The sequence below is a fragment of the Eumetopias jubatus genome, unplaced genomic scaffold (genome assembly GCF_037043125.1).
Source record: "Eumetopias jubatus isolate StellerSeaLion01/CBP00866 unplaced genomic scaffold, mEumJub1_p1.0 scaffold_1, whole genome shotgun sequence".
NCBI lineage: Eukaryota > Metazoa > Chordata > Mammalia > Carnivora > Otariidae > Eumetopias > Eumetopias jubatus.
In genome coordinates this window covers 88,584,308-88,597,558 of record NW_028274807.1, presented here as the reverse complement: position 1 = coordinate 88,597,558, position 13,251 = coordinate 88,584,308, and the positions used below count along the sequence as shown (strand labels likewise).

Genomic DNA, 13,251 nt, shown 5'->3' with positions numbered 1-13,251 from the left:
GGGGGACTAGGGAAAGGGGCCCATTGTCCAGATGAATGGATAAAATTAGATTTTTTTATGTTTCAAAGTTTTAAAATAGATTCCCTGGAAAGAAGCAAACAAAGATGATGACAAGGAGTCTTTGAGGAGACCAGCACCAAAACTAATTCTGACCTGGTAGCTCTTGCTTAGTCTATAGCCTAGAGAGGTGTCACTGGGAACTAATTGAACAAAATTCTATTGTGGAAGGGCATTATTCCTAGCTGGGGGAAAAGAGGGTGATGGGACAGTCAGCAGAAATCCCTGTTTCTTTTTTCTTCTTTTTTTTTTTAAACATGGCCTCTGGTCATTTTTAACCACCACTTGCTTCTCCCCCATGTTTACCTTGTGGAAGGCGAAATGTATTCTCTTCTAGCAACAGAAGATGACTCACTCTAGCAACACCCATGTTATTGGTAAGTTGTGATGTACTTTTTCATCATCGGCTTCACAATTATAATCACCTTGGGAATGTACAGGTTTTAAAAACATGGACGCCCAGTTCTTTCTGGTAGATGAGCTGAATCAAATCCTCAGAAGTAGACACAGGAATTGGATAATTTTTAAAACTCTTTAGGTATTTCCAGTGTATAGCCAGGGTTGAGAACCACTGTGCCAGGAAACTCAGAATATATGGTAGGATGAGTGTTAGAGGTTAATCTAGACTTGCTGATGTTACTAGGAAATGGGTGGGGAGTATGAGCTTCTAATTTCTGAGGATGGATTGAGGTACTGATCTACTCCAATTGCAGCAGGTAAAAACACAGAGTAATATACTTTGTATTGCTATTTTATGAATGAGCAGTCATGCACTGGTAAATATTTAACAACCAAATTTCAAGGGGAAAATAGAATCCTAATTTATAGATCTGATTATTTCCATGATGCAAATAGTCCTACAATTTTTTTAACATATATTGAACTAATCACTGAATGTAAAATTGGAAAGAGATGTATAGTAAGTAGCCCATCACTGCATAGTATTTCCACAATACAGATATAATTGATGATAAGTTCAAGAGCATAGAAAATAGTAAAATATATTTTTAAAAAGTAATGAGTTTTGAGTATTTTCTTTCTTTTTAATAAAACTTAATTGTAAGTTTCTATGATTTGCTTTTGAATAATGATGTGTTTAACAACTGACTCAAATAATTATTTAAAATGTAAAATGGGCCATTACAACATTTTATGGACATGCTTCAGTATAAGCCAACTTACCTACAAGCAGGACTAATATTTAAAATACTTCACAAGCAGTTCTGCATGGGCACCATGTAATCAGAATAGGTACTGCCCATACGCCATAGCTCTGCTGGCAAGGCTTTAAGGGTCTACAGGATAGATGCTATTTATCATTCACCTTTGAGTCCCTTAAGGTTCCTAGTACACTGACATAATGTCACAAAGACATAAAGTGTCATAAAGACATAAATAACAAATACACTGAGCATAATGAGTGAATCAATAAGTGATTGAATAAATTATGTATTATAGGGTGCAACTCCATAGTAGAGTCTATTACTAAGGACTCATGTTTTAACAAACCCCCTCCCGCCTTTTGTAGGAAGAGTTTGGAATTGGCAGAGGCTTTACAGAGGAAAAGTAAACAGCATTTCATCTATTCCTTTCTCTTAGCGATCTTCTTTGCCATAGATTAAGATTTTACATTGAAATAGATAATCTACCCCACATTCTGTGTTCCAATAAATTAAAGTCCCTGCTATTCTCAGACATGCCAGGCCATGTCATGCTCCATCAGATTTGCTTTCTTCTCAGTACTCACTTTTCTCAACTTTTCCCTTTGTCTGATGTGCCTTCAGTCACCTGGATCATCTACTTCTCTTTCAAGACTCAGGAAACCTTTTTCTACTCTTCCCTACAGCGGCTAGGAGATTGGTTATATGCTCCTCTGTGCTTACACTGATAGCTACATAATGCAAACATAGTATCTAACACTTTCTATGGCTTAACTGTTTACATATCTGTATCTGTTGACTTTTCCCTCTCTGTCCTTGCCGAGAATGTTGACCCTGGAAGGCATCATTGCCTTTGACATCCCCTTGATGTCTCCTCTTTTGTCTACCTTGAAACTTTCTACTGGGTATTACACATTTATTTGTAAGCTCCCTATCCCCCTTTCTAGAGCTTAAGCTCTTTGAAAGCAGAGCCAGTATATCATCTATCACTATTCCTATAACAAAAGATATGGTGGACTTTGAAGCCAGACTACTTAGATTAGAATTCGGCCATCACATTAACTATATGTGTGATTTGAAACTAATTACTTACTTCTGCGTTAGTTTCCTTATCTGAAAAAAAGTGTTAAAAAACATAAGAATCTCCCAGATTGTTAAGAGGACAGAATGAGTCAATTCATTAAAAAAATGGCTTAGAACAATGCTTGGGACATAGCACAAAATAAATACTAGCTCTCACTATTCTTACAGTAAAAACTCAATAATTGCTGAATGAATGAAGAATAAAACATATAATAACAAACCATTAAGAGTTAACTTCAGGGCGCCTGGGTGGCTCAGTTGGTTAAGCGACTGCCTTCGGCTCGGGTCATGATCCTGGAGTCCCGGGATCGAGTCCCACATCGGTCTTTCTGCTCAGCAGGGAGTCTGCTTCTCCCTCTGACCCTCTTCCATCTCGTGCTTTCTATCTCTCATTCTCTCTCTCTCTCTCTCAAATAAATAAATAAAATCTTTAAAAAAAAAGAGAGTTAACTTCATTATGCTACACTTACTATACTACCCTATTTCCAAGCAAAGATAAATAAACTGAAATATATATTTACCATTTTAATACTGTGCAACAACTGAAATTAACATTCTATTTTCTGTTTCTCAAAAATGGTCTCGTTCTTTCTGAACTTAACTTCAGGGTTTTTTTTTTTTTTCAATCTTTTTATCCATTAACATCCTTCTAAAACAGAGAGTGCTTAAAATTTCATGCTGTTAGTATTATCTTTTCTTCTGTCAAACCACATGGCTTTTGAGATGGCTCTCACCACACCCTGAGGTGGTTAAGTTTTGATATAGCCTGGTACCAAAAGAACATGGCATTTTCCTTTAAAGACATAAATTTTGAAATGCAAAAGATAATATGATGCAAAGTATCTACTTTTTAAACTCTTGGCTTAAGCAGAATTTTGATTTTTGAGAACATAAGAAACAGGTCATTTAGCCAAGATCTGGGAGTACAGGAATCACAAAGACCCAAAATATAGTATCTTAGTCTAGGAGAGCAAAGTATAGGGATTTGTTTGCCCCCTGAAAATATACCTCCTGAAAACAGATTGATGAACCAAGACTAAATGGGTTCTTAACTTGAATTTACCATTATAGACATGTTTAAGTCATCATATAAAAAATCCTTTCTAAACATCTTCTCTATGAATCTTTTTTTTTCTTTTTGTTTATTGCTTACAAAAATTTCCTAAGAAACCTTTGATTTTTAGTTGCATAGATTTATTTTTTTAATTGGTGGTCTATTTTTTTTAAGATTTTATTTATGTATTTGAGAGAGAGAGAAAGTGAACGAGCATGAACAGGGGGAGGGGCAGAGGGAGAGGGAGAACCAGACTCCCGCTGGACAGGGAGCCTGATGCGGGGCTCAATCCCAGAATCCTGGGATCATGACCTGAGCTGAAGGCAGATGCTTAACCAACTGAGCTACCCAGGAGCCCCTGGGGTCCATTATTTTTCCTTTGAAGTCATACAGATACTTGTACTGATAAACTGGAAGAGATTGCCTTTGGGCATATGTAATTTGCCTATAATTCACCAATAGAAAAAGATAAAATCACTTCAAGAAGTCCCATTAAATCCAAGTGATCAATTTTCATTTTTGTAATTAATCTTTCCTAAAATCAAAAACACCACAAGAAAAAATGTGAAATGAAGCAAATTATTGGAGATGAAAATAAAATTTCTTTTCATACTAAAATAATGTAGATCTTAGAAGTCAAGAATTCAGAAGTATCTTTCCCTTTTACAACTTTGTTGCTCTCCTACCTGTCCATCTAGTAAATCTAACCAGAGGAACAACTAAATACTGAGGTAAATTGTATGGTTTAGGCCATTTCCCAGTTATTAAACTAGAACCAGTCTTTCTGATCCTTCATGTAAAAATTCTTTATACTATATTACAACAGCTTCAAATTCCTTGAAACTCTTATTTAAAAAAATATTATTCAGAAATATATTATTTTATTTGGGTTCAGGTTGAACAAGGAATATACAAGGGATTTTTCAGATAATCAATAGAAAATACACAGGAGAAAGTATACACATTAGGAGTCCACATTTTTGTCATCAAAGCTATTTTACATTTTTTTTCCTTTGCTCTTAGCCAAATAATTACCTTTGGTAATAACAACTGTATAAAAGTGATAAGAAAATAAAGAAGATAATAGTATAATCCTAGAGTGAATTTAGGAATTTCTTTTTTTTCCTATATGCCTAATTTTCTCCTACTTCCTTTTGTGCTTTGTTATAGCCCTGATTAAAGAAATGCAAAGTTCTTTTTTTATTGAAATGCAAAATTCTCGCTTTACCGTTAATCTTGAGAGGGGTAAAATAATGCAATTATTCTGATTGGGGGGGCACTCTATTTTCTTATATTCTCTCCTAGATGCTTTATTCTTGTGTTCCTTCCAAACAATTTAAGCAAATATACTGGCTTTGCATATGTTACAATATTAAGTGTTTGTCAGTAAAATGCAGTATCCCTGAGTGAGCTGACTTGTCTGACATGACTTTTTCCTAGGACCTTACATCTATATTTCTGATTTTTGCAGTACTTTATTTCACTTCCCCTCTCCCCTCACTAGTATCCTGATAAGGAGGCAAGCAGCAAAATTATTATTCACATTTAAAAGAGAGAAAACTGAGGCTAGAAAGACTTGTCCAAGGACACACGTGTAAGCCCTTAGAGACACTGAGAGTTATAGCAAATATATGCTACAGAAAACTTGGTTTTATTGCATACTACATCATTATGAGATAAATTCACTTTCTTTGAATGTGGAAAGCAAAGAGACTTGTTAGAAAACATATAATTTCCCAAGTGAGCCAAGAATATGCTTTGCCCAAAGAGACACCTGGAATTAATTGTTGCTCTCTTAAGAGATCAATGGGACACATGTAGGGATTGGAATGTGTGGCAGAGTCACCAAGGCAGAAGACTTTCATGTTGGCAAAGCAGTGCCTCCCAGATACCTCTTTTAATTGCCTAAACATTAGGAGCAAGCTGTCACCTTGTTGATGAAAGCTTTAGTTGGTATCTTGATACTTGGCATTCCTACCTCCAGTGGACATAAAATAAAGGTTTGAAAATATGAGGAAAATTTAGCTCTTAGCTAAACTCCTTAGATCAAAGCCTTCTTATCTAAAAAATAATTCTAAGTAGGAGTTATTTCTTCCTCATTCATTTCCTTCCTTCCTCTTTTTTTTCTGCCAACAGATAATTTTTGTAAATTGCTTAACAAAAGTCTCATGAACACTTAAAAAGAACAATTTTAGTTACTGCTTAACAAATTTTGGAACCCAAGAACTATGATCTATTATTAGTATCCATGAGAAAGAAAAATAAACCTCAAATCCTTCCCTTAACAAGGTTATAAGCTAGTGTGAGATGGAAGATGTATAAAATTGACCACACCACAATATAAATATGATAAGTGGTAGTACTGAAAGGAACAAACTAATTGTCTTTGGAATTCAGAGAGAAAGAGATGGACTTCATTAAGGATAGCAAAGTGAGGCAAAACTCAAAGAATTAATTTCAGATATGTCATCTCTTTCCTTTCTTCTCCCTGGTTTGATCAGAATTTATGTCAAACTGCACAGCCATCTTTTTGGAATTTCCTAAAGGAATATAATTGTTGTTGAATAACCAGACCAAATAAAAGTTATCTTTAGACATTAAGCCAACTTCCATATTGCTTTTCTCTGTCATTTGAAGATTTTTCTTCAGAGGAATAAAATGCTTCAACTTCAAAACCTCAAAAATATTCCTCAGTTCAACTTTGGAATCTTAATATTATGATTCTACATGGATCATGACTTGTATCTCTTTTTGCTGTGCCCTCTCTATGTGAAATAGAATAAGAAAATTAATTACACCAGTTGATAACAACCACATTTGATAAGGGTGATTGTTGGGCAGGAATATTGGGGTGGGGGAAGCACACCAAACTAATGTATTTTCGCAAAGATGAGACTCTATCATAATCATTGCCAGAGCTGTCTAATTATATACTCCATGGAGGAGAGAATACAAGATACCCCTGAAGCTAAGTGATGTAGCAACCCTGGCTGTACTTCTTCCAGTTGAGGTGAAAGTATAAATTATGGAAAATATGATGCCATGATAACTGTTATGATGGTGTTTGATTGGGTCCTATCTTCAGTTAGTACCACAATACAACAACTGTAAAGAACAATTTAGCCACATTCAATGATGGTTTTGAATTTCATACTGACATTTTGTGGAAGAATATAATGCATCTCAGTTAATTTCATGCTTACTTGAGTAGAAATATATGAAAGTCTAGCTAGCTCACACATTTCAATATAAGTTGAAGCCACTAGTCCTTAAACATGTCTTGATAATTGGAAAAAAGAAAAATCACTCTGAAGAACTCCTGAATGTGTATTTTATAAATCAATGCTTATGTGTTAGCCATTGATAAATGTATGCCACACCGTTTGTAGACACCTATTTCTATCAACTGACTTCTGTTTATTCCTAATTTTGGTGTTTAGAATTTTTATGCTCCCTCAGCCTTTTTTCTTTTTTTTTCTTTTTTTTAAGATTTTATTTATTTATTTGAGAGAGCGAGCATGAGAGAGAGCATGAGAGGGAAGAGGGTCAGAGGGAGAAGCAGACTCCCTGCTGAGCAGGGAGCCCGATGCGGAACTCAATCCCAGGACTCCAGGATCATGACCTGAGCCGAAGGCAGTTGCTTAACCAACTGAGCCACCCAGGCGCCCTCCCTCTGTCTTTTTTCATCATCCATGAATATAACGTCTCTTTATCCACCTGTTCATTTATTCAATAAATGTTCATTGAGAACTAGTATATATGAGGCAGTTCTAGGCACTTGGCAATATGGTGGTGAATAAGACATAAAAGATCTTGGTGCATGGGGAAGGGGAGGGCCTGAATGCTGCACCCTGAACCCACCATTTTGGATCCATCTAAACATCTGCTTCCAGTTTCTAGATTGAATTAGCAGTGAGTGGAGCCTGAGGCCCCTGACGCCTGAGGGGACTTGTTAGAGATGGACCACCAGATTCCTTACGATGACTAGCTGGAGGTTTTCCTGCCTGCCTATGAGAATGCCCCAGCATGGATTCCTCCTTATGAAAGTGTATATTACCCAGACTACAAAAATAAGTTGACCCAGTTTCTGCCCTGAATTGTCACACCGAAGTAGTCCCCTGGAGCTCAGTTGGGATTTAATATCTGAGGAGGAAAATGCCTCCCAGATAGACATTTTTATCTCCAACGTGATTCCTGACTCTGATGCACATCAAGCAGAACTTCAGGAAGGGGACTAAGTCCTAGCTGTGAATGATGTGGTTTCCCAAGATATTGAGCACAGCAAGGCTGATGAAATCCTGAAGACAGCCTGTGAAATCAGCGCAAGTATCTTCTTCTTTCCCTACAATTATCATTGCCAAAGAGAGAGGACTGTGCACTATAGAGTTGCAGTCCATAGCCCTCCACAAGGAATCTTCTTGGATAAGCTAGCTAGACCTCAAGAAAGTCTCTTGGGAAACTCTACTCTTGGCCCCACCCTGGAAGAGTGAAGTGGGGAGGTTAGGGGCACAGTGAGGCCCTGCATGGAGCCAGCTAGCCAACTGCATTACCCAAATTGTACTATATGTTTTGTTCCCTATTTTTCTAGATGAGCTTCATTCCCCCACATTTCAAAGTTCATTCCTTTGGAATCCCAGGTTCCAAGTCATTGAAGATCTTACAGCCCACTTGAGAAGTCAACGTGTACAAAAATTTTAAGTAAGATTTTAAGATTGTACATGATTAACTACATTAGGAATGAAGTAGTATGCTATACAAGGAGTCAGGTTTTATAGCCAGACACACATAGATTTGATAATAGGTTTACTATTTAAGAGCTTTGTGATAATTAGGCAAATCATACACTCTTTCTAAATCTCAGATGTTTCTTTTCATGTGTAAAATAATATATACTTAGCAAACTTGTTTTGAGGAGATGAAAAATAGGTGTGAATACCTGGCAAACAATACATGTGCAATAAATATTAGTTTGCTTCCTTTATTTTGCAATCAAGAATAGAAGTGCTAATTAAATCCTCTAGCTTTCTGTGTGCAGTGGGTAGGGACAATTAAATTCAATAATGTTTAATATGATCTTATTTTTCCAAAATGGGTTGGAGAGATTTAATAGCTGGTTTTGCATAAAGTGAAAAATTAGAATTTCAGGTGAAGAACTGTGTTTTAGTCTATTCAAATAATGATTCTTTTCGGAAGACAGACCTGATATCCTTCTTTTTCTTTTATGAAATGAATTAGAAGAGATACACTTTCAATGCTAAATAACCTAAAAGGCTTTTAAGCTCCATTCAAATTACCTTCTCAGTCATTTTTAATATTCTTTAACCTAAATATCCTTTAAGAAATAAGAAAAATAGATATTTGCTTTTCAATTAGATTGTTTATAATGATGACTGAAATAAAAAATAAAATATAAAATTATTAAAATTAATATTTAATATTAAATAAATTAATAATTAATATTAAACATCAAATATTAAAATATGATATATGCCTGTTGACTGAATGTATGTATATATTACATTTTGCATGAAAGTAAGCAGACACTGTCTGTGTTCAATAGTAGATTGCATTATTAAGTGAAACTATACAATGGAAGAATATTAAGTTAAAGGGTGCTGTTTTAGTTTATTAATTCCTTTGTCATTACTTAATTAGCTTTGCTTTGTTGTTGTTTGTTTTGTCTTTTTAGCTTTGCTTTTTTTTAATCTATTTCTTTTTTTTTAAGATTTTTATTTATTTTTTGAGAGAGAGAGAATGGTAGAGAGAGAGCATGAGAAGGAGGAAGGTCAGAGGGAGAAGCAGACTCCCTGCCGAGCAGGGAGCCTGATGCGGGACTCAATCCCGGGACTCAATCCCGGGACTCCAGGATCATGACCTGAGCCGAAGGCAGTCGATTAACCAACTGAGCCACCCAGGCACCCTCTTTGCTTTTTTTTTGATAAAAACTAGTTACCTCCTAGTGTCAACTCATATTGAAGTATAATTATAAAATTTTAAGATTGAATTTTATTTGTAATTGGATCATTTTAAAAAAACTGAGACCTACATTGTTTTTACAGGTACATTTTGAAAAGGTTAGGAGACTATTCATTAAGAGCAGGAATGCCAGGTACTATGCTATATCACAGAGACACAAATATGAACAAACCTTGTCCAAGAAACTAACTCTCACACTGGTGATGACATAAGTGAAAATTATTCCCACATTTTCAGAGGAGAATGGGAGGGGGAGAGAGTTATTACAAGAGCATGGTCTGTTGGTAATTAGGTGTAGATAGGCTACAGAATTAGCCAAATGGTTGGGGGGAGGCAGAAGCACACAATCTGCCATGGTAAATTATACACGGCTCATCTTCATTTTTTTTTTCTTTCTATCGAAATGCAACTATAAAATCCAGTTTTTATCCTGCAGAGCAAAGAAACTCTACTAGATTTTAAATTTTATTTAGTCTTTTCCAAATGTACTACAAAATTTCATGCTTTACCATATTTCTGGGAGTTTGTTTATTTTCCTTCTGAGATTCTGTTATATAATGTGCATTTGTGATTTGGGGGGTATGTGTGTGTGGTGGGGGAGAAGGCAGTGACTCTATGTTATAAATTAGAAAGGGGGACACTTGCAATCTCCTCATTCTGCCTCAATCTGCTTTTTTGCAGGGCAATAGAAGAAAAGAAAAAAATGTTGAATCTCATGGTTACCGTTGATAATAGTTGAAGGTAGGAGAAGAAGCATAGTTTGAGTGGATGACCCAGCAAGTAGAATGAAAAACCCCTACTTGGCCCTTCATTTTATGCTGGAGCTCTATTTCTTTCATTGGAGATTTTAGTGCAAATCAGTAACCATAACCACAACAACAATGAAGCGTTAGCAACTCCACTCATCTGTACTGCTTTATTTTTCAAGAAACACTGTGTATATTTTTAGAGTTAGTAATACTATTTAGAATTATGTATGTGCTTATGTATATATGTGTACATAAATATGTATTTATATTACAATATTTTAAAAAATATAAGTCTAAATAATATTACTATGTAACATATACAATGTATACATACATTGTGTGTATATGTTATATACAATCTATATTTTACATATAAATATGTAATATATACCACTAAGAAAAATAAAGCAAGTAAACAAAAAATGAGCTTTTTTATTTTATATTTTTGAATTGTCATTATTATTATTATTATTGAAGTCCCTTAGTAAAAAAAAGAAAAATGAATAAGTAGAATTTAAGAGTAGAGAGCATTTGAAAGAGTCCTTACTCCCTTCAGCCTTTATAGTTCTCATTAAGTTTATATCCTCTTGAGTGAACTACCAGGTCCTCAGTAGATAATCAGTTAATATTTGGTGGCTATTTTGATTGAGATGTCCATGTAAGAAAAAATAGTAAATAAGAATTATTTTTTTCTATATTCCTAGAAGGAGGGGAGGAATCAGAGAGGCTTTATGTCACTTGAACCTAAAAATCATTCTAACAGATCTATAAAACTATATGTTGTTATATTTGGTCTCTTGACCATTTATCTAGATCTTATCTTCAAAACCAACCAGTTTCGTCTGTTAACTCCAAGAAAACAGCTTTTGATAATAAAACTCACTTGGCAAATTACTTACAACAGGTGTGTGCATTCTCTATTTTTCCCTTTTAATTATTTAGCCATTTCTGGCATGGTCGACTGTTCCTTTGGGGGAAATTAACAATATTGCTTCCTACCTGCAAAGGCATATTCCTCTATCACTCATTCATTTATTTCTGAGTTAGCACAAATTAAAAGTGTATTTTGCAAGAAAAACTCAATTATGAAATTCCTGGTAGATTTTCTATCAAGTAAATATGGAGCAAATCTATGATAAAGCTATTTAATAATATTGGTGATGACATAAATGTATCTAAAATCATGGAGAAAACAGGATTTTTTTATTAGGACTAAAAATGTTTTGAAATATTTTCATCTTAATGAACTTAGTTACCAAAAGATTTAAATAAAATATAGAACTAATGCATTATTCTTTTGAATGAGTACTTATAAAATGTCTACACAATACATTTGGTCTCTGAAACAATATATTTTAGTGTATATTATGTTATAACCAAGTATTGTCTTTTCATTCAACTGTCTTATTTCAGTCTAGGAGATTGTTTGGATATTGAAAAGAGATCATTTGCATCTTTTTCCTTAGAATCTTTTCCAAATATTAACAATTCTCCAAAGTTTAAATAAATTTTTCCCTTGATTTAGGAATATTCTGTTTCAAAATATCAGAATATTCTTATCAAATGTGCAGATAGAAGAGAAAAACCCTGCTGCTATTCTTATTAACTCTTACTTCCAGAGCCCAACAGGGCTCCATAGCATATTCAGTGTATCTAGCCAAGAACCATTTAATGAGAAAGAGAATTATACACTGACCACCTGCAGCAAATTATCATGATGTCCTGAGCATAGGGGAATTTCATGTATCTAGATAAATCCAGAATTAGATCAAACACACATCTGAAGGATAACAACTTAAAAGAAATCAGAGAGGTATTTAAGAAATTTTACCTGTGCCCTGTAGAGTCTAAAAAATTGTTTATTTAGCTGCTGCTGCTGTTGCAACATGTTTATTATGTGTCAAAAAACTATACCACAACTTATTCCACACATCTGCAGGACACACAGCTCCAAAAATCCCACAGAGTAGCTGGGATATGCCATGCCAGCCAGGTTAGCAGGAGGGAGAAGGTAGTTATAACACCAAGTCTTTGACACACAGATTCCCAAAGGGAGTAAGTAGAAGGAGGGAAGGAAGGAAGAAAAGAAAGAAAAGATAGGAAGGAGGGAAGGAAGGAAGGAAGGAAGGAAGGAAGGAAGGAAGGAAGGAAGGAAGGAAGGAAAGAAGAAAGAAAGAAAGAAAGAAAGAAAGAAAGAAAGAAAGAAAGAAAGAAAGAAAGAAAGAAAGAAAGAAAGAAAGAAAGAAAGAAGGAAGAAAGAAAGAAAAAGAAAAAGAAGCATAAATGTCAAGTTTTCAAATTCTAGTAACATTTCAGTTGACTGCAACTGTTGCTTCATGCATCATCTCAAATGAAGGAAATAAGGGAAGGGTACTTGTCCCCTCTAAGAGAAAGGGCTCTTGTGAGCTTTCATCCATCCCACCAAAAAGCAGTCATTTTAGCTCAGTTAACAAAACAAAAAAGTGAAATACATGTAAACCCAATTTTAAGCTAAAAGTTAAGTCTCCAAAGGAATATTGGAAAGAACACAGGCTTTTTCTTTCCCCTAAGAAAGCTAGACTGAATTAGGCAACTAACATATACTATTTATGTGACAAAGTGGGAGCATTATTTAATATTTTTGCTCTTGGGCTCCTCATGTGTAAAATTGGGATAATAATAGTATTAGCCCGTTGCATGTTAGTACATCAAATATAGTAATATATGTAAAAGGATACATACATATTATTATGTCTTGACTCTCCTTTTATCTTTAGTTGCATGTTCTAATGCAGATTAGGCTCTTCCCTGAAATTCATAAGCCATAATCTCTTCGAGTGAATATGAGTTATCTTCTTTCTGCTCAGTGGTGGGGAAAGGAAGTTGGCTGCTTGCTCACAAAAAGAACTTTCTGACCAATAAATCTTATGTCTTCCCCAAATCTCTTCATTCTAATTTTAATTGTCATTTACACTATTGTTTTTTTCAGATAAATCACTTTTTAAATATCAAAGTCTTCAAATTGGACTCAAATCTTTCATCTACTGCCATGTAGATGACAATAATCACAATAATAGAAATTCTAACAGTTTGTACAGTGCTTTCATATTTATAAAGCATTTTGACATGCATTGTCATATTACATACTCAGAAAACTCTTGTTATAAAGGCAAATATCACATCTCTTTTAGGG

The 13,251-nt window shown here is 34.7% G+C and overlaps 1 pseudogene; it reads left to right on the top strand.

Annotated features, from left to right (window-relative positions):
- The first annotated feature begins 7,312 nt into the window (after positions 1 to 7,312).
- LOC114207108 (PDZ domain-containing protein 11-like) lies at positions 7,313 to 7,844 on the top strand (annotated as a pseudogene).
- Positions 7,845 to 13,251: the final 5,407 nt, after the last annotated feature.